Source organism: Schistocerca piceifrons, chromosome X (assembly GCF_021461385.2).
Source record: "Schistocerca piceifrons isolate TAMUIC-IGC-003096 chromosome X, iqSchPice1.1, whole genome shotgun sequence".
In the NCBI taxonomy this organism is placed as follows: domain Eukaryota; kingdom Metazoa; phylum Arthropoda; class Insecta; order Orthoptera; family Acrididae; genus Schistocerca; species Schistocerca piceifrons.
In genome coordinates, this window is record NC_060149.1 from 701844139 (window position 1) to 701864806 (window position 20668).

A 20668-nucleotide genomic window follows, 5' to 3' on the forward strand; every position below is an offset into this window, starting at 1 on the left:
CATAAAAATACTAACTTTGTATAAATCCCCCAGACCACTGAACCCCACAAGTGGCTGGGTCATGATGCGGTCGTAGCACGGATGTGCTGCACCACATGCGAACTCCGAAAATTCATAAAGCGAAAGACAAGAAAAATTATAGCAATTTACGAGGCAAATGACTTTCCTGGAGGCACAATTGTCGCTTTCTACGTTCAGAAAGTTTCATCAAAATTACCAGAAAATATCCAATGGATTTGGCAAGACAATTTAGCTCTAGTTTCGAAAGTAGGTCGACGATCACAGACTTGCCAAAAAAAATCTTGTGTTAATTCCAAGTGTCATTTTTCCCAACAGTAGAAATTTCGTTTCGGATGGCTCTCAGAATCTTGCTCTGGTGCTTCTACCCAAATCTTGTTAGGCGTCTGAACTACCAGACATCAACTTGAGGACAGATTTCATTCAATGCACGTACAGAACACTTGACTGAGTTTACATCGATTCTACCTTATAATTACAATTATCTGAGTATATGTAATACCATAGAACATTTCAAATCTAAGGGAAGTGTCCTGTGACTTAACTAATTGTGTTATTGTGTGATTATATGTGTAATTGTGCAATGGAGATATAATTGTGTCATGATAATTGGCAAAGATGACTTACCTAATTTTTTTAGAATAAGCTGTTCCTATGATGAAAATAATTTAGCCATATTTCTAGGATTGCAAAACACTGAAATCGGCCAGCACCCCGGCTTTCGGCCGTTTTGCAAAGAAACACATCATGAAAAGTGGAGCCAATGTTTCGCAAGTGACCCGCAGACATAAAGTAATCTGAAGAATTACATTATATTACGGGAAAAGTTCATAGAGGGTTAACTAATAGTAAGAAGTAAATATCAACACGACAGTTACCGTAGACACATCGGTATTGAAGAATTACTTGGGATACATATCCGCTGTCATTTTACTTACCCATTTTAGCAGAAGCGGATAGACTTGTAATCCACCAAACACCACAACTTTTCACTTTTTGAGACAATACAATAATGATACGGAAGTTGCGTACTTTTGTAAAATTCTGCTAGAAATGTAATCCACCAACTGACTTAATTTATTTGTTCTTTAAGACAGTATAAATGATTTCCGAACGTTAGTTTTGACGTCAGTGTGATAGGACATCAATTTCATCATATCTTCACTCATTAATTTGTGACGGCACTACCTCAGGTAAAAATAAACGTGAATCAAAGTGCAACGCCTATTAATTCAAAATAATGGTCAGTAGCATTCAGAGCAGTGTAAAAATATCGCAATGAACTGGCTGCTTATTCAAACAACTTCTGGTCATTAAAATACAAAACAGCGAAAAAAATTGCAATAAAATGAAGAAACACTTATCGTAACACACAGAAGCTGAACAGTGACCCCAAAATTACATCTCATTGTCAATGTTGCAGGAGGCGATCTTTAAATAGTGTTGCAGTCTTCTTTTGAGAACTTATTTCTATTTATAAGATCGCAGGGAAGCACACTTGGACATCTAATTTCGGCCACTTAAACGGTCATCTTCAAATCTCGTAACTGAAAGCTGTTTCACAATCGAATCTCAAATTCAAAAGTAGTTGTATTAAATTTTCGAGTTCATAATTGTAAATTTGATAATATAGAGACGGCAATGTTTAAATGCAGGCGAGCTAAAACTTTTTACGTGATTCTAACCAGCTTAACTACATGCCTACAAAAAAAATCCGAAGATTCTAAATTAATACGCAACAGTGCTATAAAATATTATGTGTCCGAGAAAGTGGCCGTTTAGAGGCTGCTACCGTGCGCATAGTGCGGATAACAGCAGGTGTTCCCTTGGCCGTCCGCTTGTAACGTCCCCCTTCCCTTCTATTGACAATGTTAGAAATATATGACCGTGTAAGCATGTGCCTAAACAATAGGAATAAAATTTTGAAAAGGCTGTCGTTCAGAAGATTCAATATAAAGTTGATAAATGAGGGAGAGGTTAACAACAAGATGCCTTCTAGGACAACTTATTCCGCCTACTTAATTACTGTAAAATTGAGTATGGTTGGTCGAAAGGTTTGTGCTATCATTCACGTACAGTGCCAACGAGAAGGGGTACCACGTGGATCGGAACAGAATAATAAGAGTTACTGAAATAATTATAGCTGAAAGAAATACGGTCGCCAGCCCTATTGGGCAAAATTTCTGTTCGGTAGGTTAATTAATGAGCAGAACAGTCAATGTCAAGGATTACTCGAACACGCGCGGCAACAGAGGGCTGCACGCACGTTAGCAAAAACAATTGAAACATTTACGTAATAAAGCGAGAAAGAAAATAGTTTGCACTCGAAATATCATTAACTAATAGAGCTGAAATTTTGAAAACATACAAGATAACACCTAGATTAATGGTTACTTACTGTTGTGAGTGACAATGGCGCTACCTCCCAATAACGTCTACTATTTTCATATGAATTTTGGAAAATGGCAAAAAATAATTAAAAGGAACTCTATTGACTTCTGAACAGGGAAGTAGAAATTGATAATTACTGTACCAAAAGCTAATTATTATACTTTAGCACGACTGCAAGTCAAATTGTGAACCAGAACTTTAGTAACAACAAATTACTATAATCACTGATATTTGCACTCACTCATTATTCTAGTTAGTGCTTTTGTTCGTAGTGCCAGGAATCATTTTAATCTGATTAGTTGATTTACTATTTGCAACAATTAGTTCGCCTCAGATTAAAGTTCTAATTTAAAGTCAGTGAGACTGAAATTACTGAATGCTTTAAGTTCAAATCTTTAATGTATATGAATCATTTAGTTCAAAAAGCAAAATTAACTGGCACTGCAATTTTCATTTTTCGTAAACGGTACCCGGATTATTGTAACAACAGGATAGGACAGGAACCTACTTGCTGAATGATTTTAGGAGAATCACAGGTAAACAGTTTTGATTAAACTATAGTAATTACTCACTCGCAAAACGCCAGAAAGCTGAGTAACGCCGTTACAAAACTAGTAGACAATAAGCTGTGATGCAGCAATCTTACTTCAGTCCATTATCGCCGTGACGAAGTTGCTGACGACGATTCTGCTGCTGGCTCCTTTCCATGATAATTAGCGAGCACTGGAGTTATTGGCAATGATATTGGCGTGGCGGGTTCTTGATGTTGAAGCAGCCAATATTTCCACCGCCCACGCTCATCACTTGCCACGTGCCGCTAAACAATCACTCCTCCAGAACAGTGCACGCCATCCATGCGTCCGCACTTCACCAAGTCTCACACCAGAGTTCTCTTTCTGTGTAGCGCGCGCTCTGACGTAACATCCTCCCTCGTCCAGAGACACCACTACTCCAACGATACTTATTCGTTGACAAAACCCTAACGTTTCCCTAACATTCCCTCAGCGATTACTCACGATATTTACATAATATACATAATTGATTGTACAGCAAAATAAACAAATTAATCCATACATCATTTACATATAAATTTACATAAGGATAAAAGTAAGTATATATACAATAATAAATTGTCAAAGAGCACATCGGCATGAAAGTGTTACACGCCCCGCCACATATATAAATACAGCCCGAGAGGCAAGACTAGGCTTCACTTCGCACCTAGCCACTGTACGATACACATCAGGCAAACGCCGGAGTGCGCTCTGCTTCGGATGATGTTAGACACAGGCTCTTACTAAACGCTTATTTTCGGTAATAATAGAAAGCGAACTCGCAAGGATTGTACACGGTCCTGGATCGCTTAGTTTTCGCAGAAGTGACTCAGTGTGCCTCCCGTAATGTTAACAAATCCGTGTGGCAAGTGGTGATTATTATTTTGCACTTTTGTGGCGAGCTATTATTTTTTAAGCAGAAGTCAGAGCGAAAGACAATTTAATAGGAACTTACGGTAGAGGTCGTCTCTGAACTGCTCATAGTGTTGTTTAGGATAGAGAGATTTATTGACGGTATTAACATAACGAATATTACAATGTTGAGCCGGTGAAACTTTATCAGATATATCTATGTATTAGAACTCAAAATCTTCATTTGTAATCATAGCCCTGATCCCGCTGAGCAAATAGAGAATAGAAACATTTCATTCAGTAGACTGGACAAAAATACGGAGCTGCAGACTGGGAACTATGGTCAGTATGTCCTCCATCGCTTTGTGGCTGACCACGGAAATAGTTTCAAGGCTCTCGTAAAAGACGGCGAACAATATTCCAATATTTACAGCAATTCCACAATATTGTAATACTTCAATTTTATATATATATATATATATATATATATATATATATATATATTATTAACCTGCCGCCCCACAAGGCCGACAAGTTGAAATCTCCTAAATTACGAAAGAATCGATTTCGAAACTTCCGCATCCTATAGTGTTGGCAGTTTGTGTAGATGGCCATTATGTGATTTTATTTCATAAATTACAAAAATGAAGTTGAATGTACGCATTGGGTAGCTGACGCAGTTGATTGACGGCGATTCCACTGATCAATTAATGACTGCATTAAACAGACTGCAATCCAGGGAGTAAGTAAGTATGAATTATTATCTGATGTGGCGCACCAGCTCTACGACAAAATCATGGCCCTCTCATATGTGGATCCAGTGGCCTGGGGGTTTGATACTTGGTTAGTATCGGTAGGATCGGGATTTCATTGCTACTTCAGGTGAAAGATTTAGTAGGCACTGGTAGATCCTAATTACCAACGATTGCACCAAATGAAGAACATATGAGAGACCACCGTAGTTCCATATTCACTTTAAACGGGATGTCCCTTCGGTACTGATTTGAGGTTAGGTTGGGTGATGGCGGAGGCGTATGTGGCAGCGTGTAGAAACTCTGTCACTATTAGTATTGATGCAAATTTATTTTGATTTTTAACATCTATTCCTTTATTGTCAATAATGTTATGTTACCGTTTCGACTCCCACAGAGACGCAGATCTTTTCCTCACATCGTTCCAAGTTCACACATGCCACATCTAGGTATTGTCGAAAAAGAATTCGATAGTTGACGTGTCTCCTTGCGAAGTCAACGCCGATATGTGTGGCCTTCGAGCCGGCCGCGGTGGCCCTGCGGTTCTAGGCACTCCAGTCCGGAGCCGCGCTGCTGCTACGGTCGCAGGTTCGAATCCTGCCTCGGGCATGGGTGTGTGTGATGTCCTTAGGTTAGTTAGGTTTAAGTAGTTCTAAGTTCTAGAGGACTGATGACCACAGCAGTTGAGTCCCATAGTGCTCAGAGCCATTTGAACCATTTTTGTGGCCTTCGATTCCGAATCATCACTGTACTTTCCGTCACGTCACTTCTCGTTTAAACATGCACACATCTGGCTTCTGGTGAAAGAAACCTATATTTAATATCCAGTCTTGCCTAGAAAACGACGGAATAGGTGTGGGGGTTTCAATCCAGGTAAGGCAGAAATTAATTTTCTTGTCAATGCCATTCCAAACGTCTCGCTACTGCTGAGAAAGTTCGATACCTGGAATTTCGACTGTGCTTACATAATAATCGGATTAGTTACTGGCTCCAAACGCCATCCACTACATACGTTACGTCATTTAGAGTTTGTTACTTGAGAATCATACCATATTTAAAATTTTTCGTGGTTAGTTAACAGGGACAACAGTTTCTGGATAACTGTCCCGATCCAGAACAAAAATTTTCGTCATATAAGTTAAAGTTCAGTTTTGCTAACTGATAATTGCTAAAAATGTGTTAAATTACGCCTCTTGAAAGCCAGTCAGGAATGTCGATCAATGCTGTGGTCGAATCTAGGTCAGACATGAATATTTTTACTTAGCACTGGGTCTCAATCCATTACCAGAACAAAACAGTTCGTCACATCATTTAAAGTTCAAACATATGGACAGCTACCTGCTCATTAATAACTTTCAGTTTTAATGACACTTCGTGTTACATGACAAGTGCAATGGGTGGTTTCCGAAATATGCACAGACCAATGTGTGATCATGAAAACGGTGAAATTGCTAGTGGTAGTTGATAGTTACGTTTCGATAGAGCCTTTGATGCTGTTAATGCTGATTTTTGCATGCAACTTAGTTGAGGAAAAAGCATTCGCTTAATGAACGACGGTTAACAGATGGTTGGGAAACCTTATTTATACTTCGGATAATCAAAGCGATTTGGGAGTCTATATATCCTTAAAATATCTTATTCGCAAGAATTGTAGTTTTGAGTAGGGATTACGGAATAATTGATGTGTTAAACTTCACAGAATTATTTGTGTCAAATATTAATGAGCATAGTAATTATTTAGAAATGTCAGATACATGAATAGGTTTGAGTTTAAATCGCTAAGGACTGTCTCAGGTACTCCCCGATATTTCTAGTATAGTGGTATTAATTTACACCTGGAGTTAATTGCCATGCAGATTAATGTTTTCTAGTGGTCACTTGTGATAACCATTTTGTATAATCAAGCGACTGAACCGAAACGAGATTAGAGGACCTGCAAGACAGTTACGTTATGTGGGCTGCATGTAAATAAGGCGAAACGCAATTCAGGCTATTCGGATTCTTCTGAATACGGTAGTACATACGAGGGTTGTCCAGAAAGTAAGTTGCGATCGGTCGCGAAATGGAAACCACAGTGAAAACCAGAAACGTTTTATTTGCAAGAGTTAGGTACACCTTCCACCTACTTCTCTACATAGTCGCCGCTCCTACTTCGAGTTTTGTATAGTGTTGTATCAACTATCCAATATCCTCGTCATAGAAAGCAGCAGCCTGTGATTTCGGCCAGTTATCTGCACTGGTCTGCAGCTCGTTGTCTGTGGAATAATTTTGTCTTCATAGCCAGCGGTTGTTGTGAGCAGAGATGAGACTCAGGGGAAGCCAATTACGGACTGTATTGTGGGTGATCAAACAGTTATCATCGGAAACGCTGCAGGACCGTCTTCATTGCCCCTGCAGTGTGCGGCCGAGAACTGGCATGAAGAAGGAACTGCTCGAGAGTTGTGTTATGTGGGCTGCATCAAACAGGCGAAATCTCTAACCAGGCCCTCATACCTGGCGGCAGACGCTATTCCCTGAGCATTTTTACGTGCTCGCTGTTCACTCAAAAGTGAAAAGAGCGACGCGACACGATCGACGGGCATACTAGAGACACTGCCCAATACATCGTTGCAAAGCGTTACCGAATTTTCCCAGTGGTTTCCATTACGCGACCGATCGAAACTTACTTTCTAGACAACCCTCGTATGTAGGCATGTAGATATGTGTATATGTATGTATGTCCCATATCTCCTCGTAAACCGCAGAACTGATTTCAACCGAACTTGCTACACACTGTTTTCAAATCATTGTTGTGGCAATGGAAACCCCTATCAAAGGCAGGGGGGTCCAAATGCACTGTAGCTACGACACACGAATACACATAATACTGTCACCCACTATTTGAAAATGAGGGTACTTAGAGACCTGAAACAAACTCTACACATAATTCCAAATCTTTACGAATCTTTTTTCACGTGACGACCCATACAAAATGATGAAAGAAAAAAGTGTATCGCTCACTACTTTTTCGCTGTTCACAGCGGATAACCGCCAAGTAAAGCATGACATCTCCATTTATTACTTCCTTACTACTAACAGTATTCACGACATATTTTGCAGATAGTAATCACATATACCACTGAATACACCAGAAAAATTAGATCATTGTACGACGCATAGTTCAGAGCTATGACATCGTAAACAAGGACACCTGAAAAACTGCCGAATCATGCTAGACGCTTACATTATTACTTCGTTGCTACTATCTCTGTTTGCAACATTTTTGACAGACAGTATTCGCATCTGTCGCCGAATATACCTACAAAAAGATATCATTGTACAATACATAGTTTAGGAGATGTGACCTCAAATACAGAGTTGCATGAAACACTGCCGTACGATCCAGGACGTTTTAATTTATTGCTTCTTTACTACTATCTCTATTCTCTACGCATCTCTTAGACAATATGCACTTATGTCGCTGAATTTATCTACAAAAATTTTTCTTTGTACGACACATAATTTAGGAGGAACACGAAAAACTGTGGCATAATACACTACTGGCCATTAACATTGTAACACCAAGAAGAAACGCAGATGATACACGGGTATTCATTGGACAAATATATTATACTACAACTGACATGTGATTACATTTTCACGCATTTAGGCTGCATAGATCCTGAGAAATCAGTACCCAGAACAACCACCTCTGGCCGTAATAACGGCCTTGATACGCCTGGGCATTGAGTCAAACAGAGCTTGGATGGCGTGTACAAGTACAGTTGCCCACGCAGCTTCAACACGATACCACAGTTCGTCAACAGTAGTGACTGACGTATTGTGACGAGCCAGTTGCTCGGCCACCATTGACCAGACGTTTTCAATTGGTGAGAGATCTGGAGAATGTGCTGGCCAGGGCAGCAGTCGAACATTTTCTGTATCCAGAAAGGCCCGTACAGGACCTGCAACATGCGGTCTTGCATTATCCTGCTGAAATGTAGGGTTTCGCAGGGATCGACTGAAGGGTAGAGCCACGGGTCGTAACAGATTTGGAATGTAACGTCCACTGTTCAAAGTGCCGTCAATGTGAACAACAGGTGAACGAGACGTGTAACCAGTGACACCCCATACCATCACGCCGGGTGATACGCCAGTATGGCGATGACGAATACACGCTTCCAATGTGCGTTCACTGCGATGTCGCCAAAGACGGATGCGACCATCATGATGCTGTAAACAGAACCTGAATTCATCCGAAAAAACGACGTTTTGCCATTCGTGCACCCATGTTCGTCGTTGAGTACACCATCGCAGGCGCTCCTGTCTGTAATGATGCGTCAAGGGTAATCGCAGCCAACGAGGCCGTTGGGATCCAGCACGGCGCTCCGTATTACCCCCTTAACCCACCGATTCCATATTCTGCTAACAGTCATTGGATCTCGACCAACGCGAGCAGCATTGTCGCGATACGATAAACCTCAATCGTGATAGGATACAATCCGACCTTTATCAAAGTCGGCAACTTGATGGTACGCATTTCTCCTCCTTACACGAGGCATCACAACAACGTTTCACCAGGCAACGCCGGTCAACTGCTGTTTGTGTATGAGAAATCGGTTGGAAACTTTCCTGATGTCAGTACGTTGTAGGTGTCGCCACCGGCGCCAACCTTGTGTGAATGCTCTGAAAAGCTAATCATTTGCATATCACAGTATCTTCTTCGTGTCGGTTAAATTTCGCGTCTGTAGCACGTCATCTTCGTGGTGTAACAATTTTAATGGCCAGTAGTGTACATGACGTTTCAATCTGTCACTCCTTCACTACTAAGTCCATTCGGAGAACATTTTGCAGACAGTGATCACATATGTTTCTGAATGTATTGTTATGCGGCAAATTAACAAGGAAATAGGAGATCGCATTGTTTTAAGATCAAACGGTTGGCATTACGCAACCACGCGAAAGTATCAACAGCCACATGCTCTAAAGTGTAACCGTTACGACACTATTACTCGTTCAGGAAGACAGCAACCTCGACTTCCTTGGGTGTTAACGTGAGTGAGCTCAGTAGAAAATGGTTTAAAGTACACAAACAAGACTGCCTTCGTTACTCTCGTGCCGTTATGTAGAAGACACTAGGTATATGGAATATCACCTAGCAGGAGTCGGACTAAGCTGTAAAGAAACTGTAACAGATTCCTTAAGCAAATGTAGCAGAACTGAAGACAGCTGACAACACGAGAAGAACAGAACCAATTCGCTCATTACGAATGATATAGAGGAGAGCCTCGCCTCAGTGACATAAATACTCCACCCTCCCTGGCTTCTAGCACTCGATCAGTAGCATCAATGGCGTTCGTGACATTCGCACTCAATTCTCTAGTTCTGGTATGGTAACATCTTGTGTATGAGACTGTTCTAGTGTCGGTTTAAGATATCTTACCTCACGAGATCATCAGTGAGCTGTAGCCGCAGTTAATGAAGTACAGCATCCAATACTGATCAGCACAGCAACTATCAACACGACTCCGAGCCACGGCAGAGGCTGCCGTACAACTGTACTGGCGGACCTGGTTCCGCATTCAACACGATAGCACAGCATGAGACATCGTGGTCCATCTGAGGGTATAACATGGGCAATGATCTGGGAGGGACTGAGTAATTGCCAAAACGACGTGTGAATCACATACACATCACAGTCACCACCATCTCCAAGTACGGCTACGAACAGGGCGTGCCTACCTTGACAGCAGGTGGAAAACCACCACACGAGGACGTCATCGACTTCCACTCCGAGCTCATCCAGAGTCCTTGGCAGCCATGAGTCGGCTGTTGCATTCAGCGGATGCCTCTGCATATTACATAACCATCAACCGTCGCAGAAGATACAGCAACGAAATATATTCCGAGCAATAAATGGAATAACCTTGAAAACTGTTTATTGTGTCTAACACCACCACACAGGTCCTCGATTTACATCCTGACAAAACCGTAGGGAAACTGTAGGACTAAATTCACTACAGTTAGAGGTAAATTATGAGAGATAGGGGGAGGAGGAAATGAACAAGGAAAGGGAAGAGGAGGCGTCTGACAAAGAGTGTGGAGGCAAGAAGATGGACAAAGAAAGGAAAGAGCCAGAGATAGACAGAGACAGCAGAGGGAGGAGATAGAGATCGAGAGGGGAAGGAGGAGACTGACTAAGTGAGGAGGGAGGAGAATATGGGGAGGGAGAGAGGGTGGAGGAGACGATGAACAGAGAGTAGTGGGAGTAGGAGACAGGCAAAGAGAAGAAGGAGGAGGAGATAGGCTTATAGGGGGTGAGGAGGAGATAGATGGGGCGGAGGAGATTGACTTAGTGGGGTGAGGAAGAAATGGACACAGTGGGAAGGTGCAGATGGATAGAGAGAGGGTGGAGGAGGTGCCGGTCGGATGGTGGGGTGACGGGGGGGGGGGGGGGGGGAGAGATGGACGGAACGTGGGGGAAAATGGAAATGAACTAGAAGAAGATTGGAATAATTACATACCTAACTAACGCCAGGTACTCAGTTAGTTGTATTCTGAACTGATGTCAGCAGACCAATATATCTTTACAGGGCTTCCAAACGAAGTATTGATAGTAATGATGTTGAGCTACTTTCGGGTGTGTATGGGCGATTATTAGCAGTAGCAGTGTTGAGATAATAGTGGGAACCAACCCCTAGTTACAACAGGCCAAGTGCGCTGACGAAACTGTAGCAGTCTAGCGCTCCTATTATTTCTCTTGACAAGAACAGACCAAGTAACAAGTAATGTTGTTTAACTAAACTATTACAATTTGCACATTTAATAATTTTTTTAATGAGATGACTTCTTTTTGACATCATTTAAGCCCCTATTCAGTTCCGTGGAAGAATTATTGGCAATCATAATTTAACTTTCCGTTATAAAATAGCACGGAATAGTTTACATGTCTCGCTGTGGGAAAAATTGTATCTCTTCGTATTTAAATAGCGTAAATCAGTTAAAGCTACAAAACAAGACACATCTAACGTGAAAAAAACAGTTACGAGAAAATGAGAGATGGTCCTAAGTAATCTCTGATATATTACAAACACTCAGACCTACTGAATAGTGTTAGTGATATGCGATGCAACGGTGTGGCTTCCTACAGAGAAATTTACTGCGCATCGGTTATTCGAGAAAGAACTTCCTTCTTCAAGATTTAGGAAATCGCCTCCGTGTTCAAGTGCTATGTGGTGTTTTTTAAACGAATGACATCGGGGTAAGAGTATTACCCAGCTGTAATGGCTTCAGCGAGAGAAAGCAGATTGGAAGTCAGAAAAAAAAGTGGAACAGAATGGAGGGAAAAGTTGTAGTAACGCGTCTCTCGGTCTCTCGACTTAGGGAATTGAGTTTTCGACTTATTGACAGCGTGTTAACTTGTCGCGCCTCCGCGAGAAGGCAGCCTTGCGAGTGACGCCAAGGTTCCTTTTTACTTGATTTTTGCAGTGTCACCAGTCGTTCCACTGAAAAGCCTGAGTCGTCCTGAAACAGACAACGTCGCGACACGTCTGTCAAGCAGTCTTCCTGCCATATAAGCTGAAATTCCTAGCCATTTCTTTTAAATCATTCTCCCTTTACTGTTTGGCATCTCTAGTGACATTATCGCTTTTTTTATCAGTTCCACCTGTTAACTAACGGTATTTTTCAAAACAACACAATTTATTATGCGTTATTGCAATTCAAAGCCATGGAGTGCTGCATTTTATACACTAATCTGGAAAAATATTATCAATTAAAGGGTTAATCGTAAATCGTCTTGCGGCGTGTTTGCCTCATGTTTTACTCTGAAAATTCTGACAAAGCAAAGGCTTCTCAAGTTTGTGACTGATTTTAATCTTCGTTGGTTATGTTGTCGTTTATGGGATGGTCGCATCGCTGTCGCATCTTCCAATTAGTTTTACTATCTCCTTATTAATGAATGATTTCAGGCAAGCGTGTGGACAGTCGAGTATGTTGATAATGTTCTTATCACCACGTTTATAAATGAAAAAGGTTTATGAACTATTTAAGTTATAGAACTAACACTGCTGATTGAGTCTCCTGCAGTTACAAAAATGAGGCACGCCACATTACTGTCCAACACTGAAGCTCTTGTGGCAGACTGTCGGAAAAAATTTACAAGTCCACGGCTTTTGGACAAGTTTTAAAGTTCTCCAGCTTACTGATGCGAAAATATTACAAGAACAGCACGTCTGCTTGTACGTTAGTGTCCAAGTGACGTTTCTGAGAAATGCTACTTAAAATTTTTACAATCCACGAAATCATCCTTCGAAAAACGTCAATGAATTGTATTATAATATTGTAATGCGCCGACTGCAGACAACCACAGTGTGAGACAACTGCTTTCTGTCTATAAAACCAGCTCCCTCCAGTTGTATTTAAAGACACCGTTATTAAAATTAGAATATGATTACGTCCGCTATCCGATCACAAGTATCCGTACATCCCTATATATTGTGTAATTGATCACTAGATGTCATGAGGCAGACCTGAAGGTATACAAAGGGTCGATGAGTGTTATGTTGCCTTTAGAGAAGCGATAACACCAGAATGGGTCGGTCAAGAGACCTCATAAACTGGGAATGTGACCTAATCATTTGATGTTACTTGAGGGGATATTTAAACTCTTCTAAAACTGCCCAAGTCGACAGTTGGTGATGTGATTGTGAAGTGGAAACGCGAAAGAACAACCAAAACTAAACGAATACAAGGGAGACCTCATCTACTGATGGACAGGGACCGTCAACCGCTGCAGACGGCGGTCGTAAGACGTTGCATGAAATCCGTGGAAGAAATCGCTCGTGAACTCCATAGTGCTGCCAATAACCCAGGTACCATAAAGACAACGCGTAGGGTGTTCAAAGGAGGGCGTACGGTGGTCGAGCAGCTCCTCAAAGCCACACATTTCTGTTGTCAATGTTAAGCGACTATTGAGATGATGTAAAGATCGAAGCCCCTGGACAGTTGATGACTGAAACCGAGTGATATGGACAGGTGAATCATGCTATAACCTGTGAAAAACCGCCGTAAGGGTTCGGGGTTTGGTGAACGCCTGGGGAACGTTGCCTGCCATCATGTGTAGTGTCAACAGTGAAGTACGGACGAGGGAATATTAAAGTACGGGGGTGTTTTTTGTGGTTAGACTGTGACCCCCTTATTGTGCTCAAGAAAATGCTAAACCTGGAAGGATATGAACACATTTTGGAGCATTATGTTCTGTGTACAGAAGGATAACAGTTCGGAGACGATGTTTGCGGCCGGCCGATGTGGCCGATCGGTTCTAGGCACTTCAGTCTGAAACCGCGCGACCTATACGGTCGCAGGTTCGAATCCTACCTCGGGCATGGATGTGTGTGATGTCAGTTAGGTTTAAGTAGTTCTACGTTCTAGGGGACTGATGACCGCAGATGTTAAGTCTCATAGTGCACAGAGGCATTAGAATCCTTTGAACGATGTTTGCATGAACATGACAATGCTGTCATAGAGCAGATTCTGCGTGGCAATTGTTTGTGGACAATACCATCCCCGAAATGGACTGGCGTGCCCAGAGATCCCACCTGACCCCGATGTAACACCTTTGGGATAAGTCAGAACGTTGAATTCGCTCCAGATCCCCACGTTCAACATCACTACCATCTCCACTTTCTGCTCTTGAGGACGAATGTGCTGCCATTTCTTCACAGATATTCAGACACATCATTTAAAGTGGGGTCCATCCAGCAATCATATAGGCGGAGGGTGGATACATCCCATATTATGTGCAGCAATAGTGACTGAATACATTGATCAAATAGTATGTTTGTTGTTGTCGTGATCACATTAACTTCTAAGGCTCAAAATGGCTCCGAGCACTATGGGACTTAACTTCTGAGGTCATCAGTCCCCTAGAACTTAGAACTACTTAAACCTAACCAACCTAACGACATCACACACATCCATGCCCGAGGCAGGATTCGAACCTGCGACCGTAGCGGTCGCGCGGTACCAGACTGTAGCGCCCAGAACCGCTCGGCCACCTCAGCCAGCCTAACTTCTAAGGCTTATTCCACAGTATCCTCACACCAAGCGACATAGTGCAATGGTTAACACACTGGAATCGCATTCGGGAGGAGGATGGTTCAAACCCGTATCTGGCCATCTAGATTTAGGTTTCCTGTCATTTCCCTCAATCGTTTAAGGTAAATGCCGGGATAATTTCTTTGAAAGTACGCAGCCGATTTCCTCCGCCGTCCTCCCCTAAACCAAGCTTTTGTTCCATCTCTAATGACCTCGTTGTCGAAGGGGCGTTAAACACTAATCTCCTCCTCCTCCGGTAACATCACGGCGATGATTTCCACGAACCCTTGAGCGAAATAAAGCTTTTGTTTTGTTGAAAACATACTTGTAACCATGAGCAAAATCACAAATTAAATCCTTGTGTGCAATGAAAGCCACCTGCTAAGAAAATGGGTCACAATTACTTTTCTTCAGACACATAAACGGCTCTTAATACCTGAGGTGGCTAACTATCAGTTACACAGTGTACTGCGTGCGCAATTTTCAGCGGTTAAATCAGTTGATGAATCAATTTCTAGTTTTACAAGCGATTTAGTTACATTTCCTGAGTACAATGTCTAACGAACTATATTGTCAAAGGCACCAGACATTTTCACAGTGATAATTACCTGCTGATAATAAAACAGTACCTCCGTTCTTCTCAAATTTTACAGGTACCTCCAAATTAAATTGCACCTATTGACTTGAATTCAATTCAGGACGAATTCAAAGCATAAAAAAACAATGATTCGGACACTACTGTACAACTGAACGATTGTTTCTAAATAAAATACAGATTTCTATGAAACTATTCTTATTAACTTTGTTTCCACCTTACAATAACTTTCGTAGAGAGAAAGGATCAATTAATAACAATAACACAGACACAGTAAGTTAACTCATACTTTACCGTCAGAAATGATTTTATTTTCGTAACAGTAACTGATCAACTTTAAAATATTTACAGCAGCAGAGATACGTTATACTAAAATGATTTTTTTCGTTTGCAGTATTTACAGAATATAGGGACAAGCAGCAGCAGGTGAAGAACCACGCAAATGCAAAAAACAAAATTACATATACAATAATTTTTCAAGCACATTTAGGGTACAGTCGTGTACATGCTACACTTAATAATACACACACACACACACACAACTATGACAAACTGTTCATCTATCTATTCCACACCCCTAGCCCATCTCTGGGTGGCACCTACATTTCTACGGTATTCATACATCTTCGATCTGATCGATACAAACTCCACAACCTGCGAACCATTCTCCTCTTCTTTCATAGACCGTTATCCTTCTTGTTCTAAGTTGTTATGCCATAAGGATTATTGGCTGCATATCCAAACGTGTCGAATTTCTTGAGACTGAACCTAGTTACGTCATATGGATCGCAGTCTATCACCCAGTAGATGAAATTTGGTTTTGAAAACTTGTAGTGAAATTGGTACATGTGCAGCTAGGAGAGGTCCAGAGCACACATAACAGGCTTCATGAACTCTACTGAAACCTTCGTCATCTCTACAGCGATAGTGATCCATAGAAGATTGTGGCCCGCTTAAAACTTTGCTTTGTGACATAATCTCTAGCGCCATAATGCAGATCTCAACGGTAAAGTAAATGAATTTCGGGACGGGTGATTCTAAGAAGTTGCATCACCAATCTGAGACACTGCTCAAGGTTTCTATAGTGTATAATGCATCTCTGCTTCTTCCTGAGCGTTGTCGGTAGCTTGGGAACGGAAGTATTTCGCAGAACTAGGCACTTCGGACGCTCGTCATGCAGTTTGGTGGGATACTTCAGGTTTACTTCCAGGACACATTCCTTACCAGCATCAGCAGGCACATCGGGGCATTTTCCTTGAATCCGACTATTTTATCTTTGGGCAGGCAATGGAACCATCCAAAAGGCAGAGTTTGTTGCGTGGCATGTCCATAAGGATGATGTACTTCCAAGTAAAGGATGTACCTCAAATTTTCAGATGACTCGTACTCCCCACCCAGTCGTCGGCTATACAGGGTGTTTCACTAAATGTGTTTGCCTCTGTAACTTACGAAGTACTAGGCGACGGAAATATTTATTGCAGTAGGTCACCATAAGAAACGTTACGCTGTCTGGCGAGCTATGAACATAGTTTTTTGTGATATTATCCAAAGAATTGCCGAAAAAAGATACATTTTTTAAAATGGAACAATAGTTGTTTCTATCATGCACTGGAATCAGTAACACCAGCTGCGTATACATCAATTTAACTTATATTCCTACCACTTTTGGTTTGGAAGCTGCAACCCTTCAAAGTTTCAGGGGCAGATACCACACGTTGTACATAATACATGCCTGTGTGGTGGGTGATGGATGTTCTGGCCGTGGGAAGTTGATTTAAATGAGACCACCCAAACTGTCGAATATAAACGCGTGATATAACTCACATGTCAGTGTACCTGGGAAGTAGTGTGGACCGATGATTTCATCCCCAAGCATTCCACACCATACATTAATACACCACCTACGTTGACAGTCGACAGGTCGTACCCACCGAGAATTGTCTGCGGCCCAGTAGTGCACGTTATGGTGATTCACTGCACCATAATTTGTGAACGTGGACTCATCAGAGACCATAACACCTTGTAAAGACTCCAGCGTGAAATTACGCACGGTCCATTCACAGAAAGTAACTCTCGCACGGAAATCGTTCCCATGCAGCTCCTGGGTCAGTGACAGGCGGTACGGGTGAAACCTGTGGCCATGTATTATACGCCACACAGATGTGAGACTGACACCAGCGACTGCAGCAACGGCTCGTACGCTGGCATGAGGATCGTGGTGTACTGCAGCTAAAACCAACATCTCCGTCTCCTCACTTCTTGCAGTTCTTCGTCTGTTACTGAGGCGCATTACCAAGCTGCCTGTTTCCAGAAGTCGTTGTTCGGAACGTAAGAACGCAATGGCTGGCGGAGCTCTTCGCCTAGGATATTTCACGGCATACGCCATGGCTGCGTCGGTGGCATCGTGTCGGCACTCGCAAAGCATCAGCACCATGTAAACATACTCGTTGTTCGTGTATGCCATCTTCATACGATGTCAGTAACTGTGCTATATTGAGCCCCGCTTGTTTGTGTGGCTCGAACTGACAGGTTTACGGCCGTGTGCGGCGACAGTCTCCAGTCTAACAGCGCATCGAGGAAGCTTCTCGCTCCGTGACACCGGCGACGTTACGACTCGGCCGCACCTCATTTAGAAGGCGCATTGGTTTATGCGCAGCGTGTGTGGTATCTGCCCCTGAAACTTTGAGGGGATTTAGCTCCTAAACTAGAAGTGATATAAATGTAATTTAAATTGATGTATACACAGCTGGTGTTACTGATTCTAGCTGCATGATAGAAACAACTATTTTTCCATTTAAAAAATTGTATATTTTTGCTGTAACTCTTTGGATAATAACACAATAAACTGCTTTCATACCTCCGCAGACAGTGTAACGTTTCTTATGGTGACCTACTGCAATAAATATTTCCGGCGCCTATTATTTCATAGCTTACAGGGGGAAACACATTTAGTGAAACACCCTCTATGCATTAGTGTTCAAATGGTTCAAATGGCTCTGAGCACTATGCGACTCAACTGCTGAGCTCATCAGTCGCCTAGAACGTAGAACTAATTAAACCTAACTAACCTAAGGACATCACACACATCCATGCCCGAGGCAGGATTCGAACCTGCGACCGTAGCGGTCACGCGGTTCCAGACTGAAGCGCCTTTAACCGCACGGCCACACCGGCTGGCGTAAGCATTAGTGTACCTGTGGATGCACTGGCAAAGTCCCTAGCAAATTTTGCATTCGGAGAAAAGCAACATATCAACATCAGTCAATAGTTCAATGTTGATACGCGTCTCTTCCGACATTGCGTTCAACGAAAACTACGGTGTAGTGTAATGAAAGACAGGATCCACAGTCTATGTGCCCACGTACATCTTCGATCTGATCGCTACAAACTCCACAATCTGCGAGCCTTTCTCCTCGTCTTTTACAGACCGTTAACCTTCTTTCCATAAGAATTATTGACTGCATATCCAGACGTGTCGAATATCCCTCTAAATCAGAGATGCTGAACTCCTGCCAAACATTCACCGCATGCCTATAGCCCACATCTAAAATAGACAGTGCCTGCGAGTTTGGTGGTGAATGTGGTTATATCGAGCAACCTGGTTTCACAAAGTCTCTCCATCAAATGAAGGTAATCTTATGGGAAGACCCCTTCTTCGTTACAAAGTGAAACTTGGAATCGTTGGGAAATGCAGCTCGGGTGATATGGATACCCTCCTGACGCTTTGTCTCAGCAATCTTCAGCAGACGTTCCTGCAAAAATCATAACGGAGCGACATACCTGCCGTAATTTATTTCAGAATGAAATGTACTTTTCCACATAATCGGGTATGATTCAGACGTTATCATTCTGCAACATGAAATCCCACAAGTACTCAACAAGGAAGTGAGCACCATATCCACTCAACTTATGGAAGAAGACGGGTATGTGTCATGGCAGTTTATACATCAAGTTGCGCACGTTGTAAACTGGAGTGCAGAATGTCCCTGTTAGATGACGATGGTCTCTACATGGACTTTCCGCTTTTCTTTTGAAAGGCAGGTCACAAATCTGACATTTAATTGCCTGAGGCATCATTCTCCTGTGAGTTGGTTGTTGGAAAGTTTTTTTTATAAAGTCCATCAACATCCCATGCTAGTTGACCGAGGTGAGAGAATCCATCTCACAGGACTATCCCCAACACAGTCACATTTTTTGCAACTTGAATAATACGAGCATACCACTTGATTGGCTTCCAAGTGAGATTCTTGTCGCTTTGTGAACGTAGCGTGAGAGGCACTGCGATCATCCACACAATACGTCACAGGAAATAGTAAGCTCTTGGAGTCAGTGTACAAAACAAAGGCACCTAGTTTCTGCTCAGTCAGAAGTCTCTTTAAGTACTCATTCACTGTAAAAATGTCGAGGCATCTACGGCAAAAATGTCTCGCTCCGTGATGTTTCAACGTTTTGGTGAAAAGTAGGTGGGTCATATTTTTGATCCAGACGCAGTGTTGCTTCTCGCCTTCGGTGAATAGCAATAAATCTACTCGTTTACGATACTGACTGGCTACTTCGCAGAAATAGAGGGATCCAACTACTTTATGCTCTAAATCTCCTGGCTGGCTCCTTTCCTCATCTGCATCCAAACCATAAACGTGAACTGAGTAATTAGGGTTCTGCAGCCAAAATGGTGGCTGGTATGGGATGAGATGCCTTCGAAGTTACAGTGTTCGCAGACGTTAGATGTCTTGTATACATATGTAAGATGTGAATGATTTGAATAATTTCTATTGCAAGGCAGAGGCGACCATATAAGGCAATATTTATCCATCTCATCTAGATTCTGGAGATCATTACATGCCTTTAGCGGCAGTATCTGGAGCAAGAGGGATGAAATGGACCCATCCCTATTAACTGGACCAAAAACGTGCGCGTACACATCAAGGTGGTGTACGCTGTTGATCTCCTTACCAGACCCTCTTCCCTTCATACCGGAAAAATTCTTCAGTATGACGCTCTCGGTAAAAGTTCCATATCACTATGCAATCGATATGTTGTGCAATATCATGCCAATCCAATCTTCTTCCAAAGTTTGACCATACTTTTCTCTGTAGTAGCATTACCACCGTCCTTTGGGGGGGAGGGGGGGGGGAGTCAGCTAGCAGTAGAGAACTACCTTGTACCTTCCCGCGCTAGGGGTTGATGGTTTCAGGAAACTCCCTTTCCGACACTGCTTGGCGTGCACAAAGGAAGGTTGCTGGATCTCGAAATCCAGCATTGACGTGATCAATAAGGGACTGCAGGTTCCTATCTCCGAAAGCATCAGCAACCATAGAGGAATCTAATGTGGCTGCGTGTTGATAAATTGCCGGACTGCAGGATCTTATCTCTGAAAGTACCAGCAACCATAGAGTAGTCTAACGGGGCTGCTTGTTGATAAATTAGAT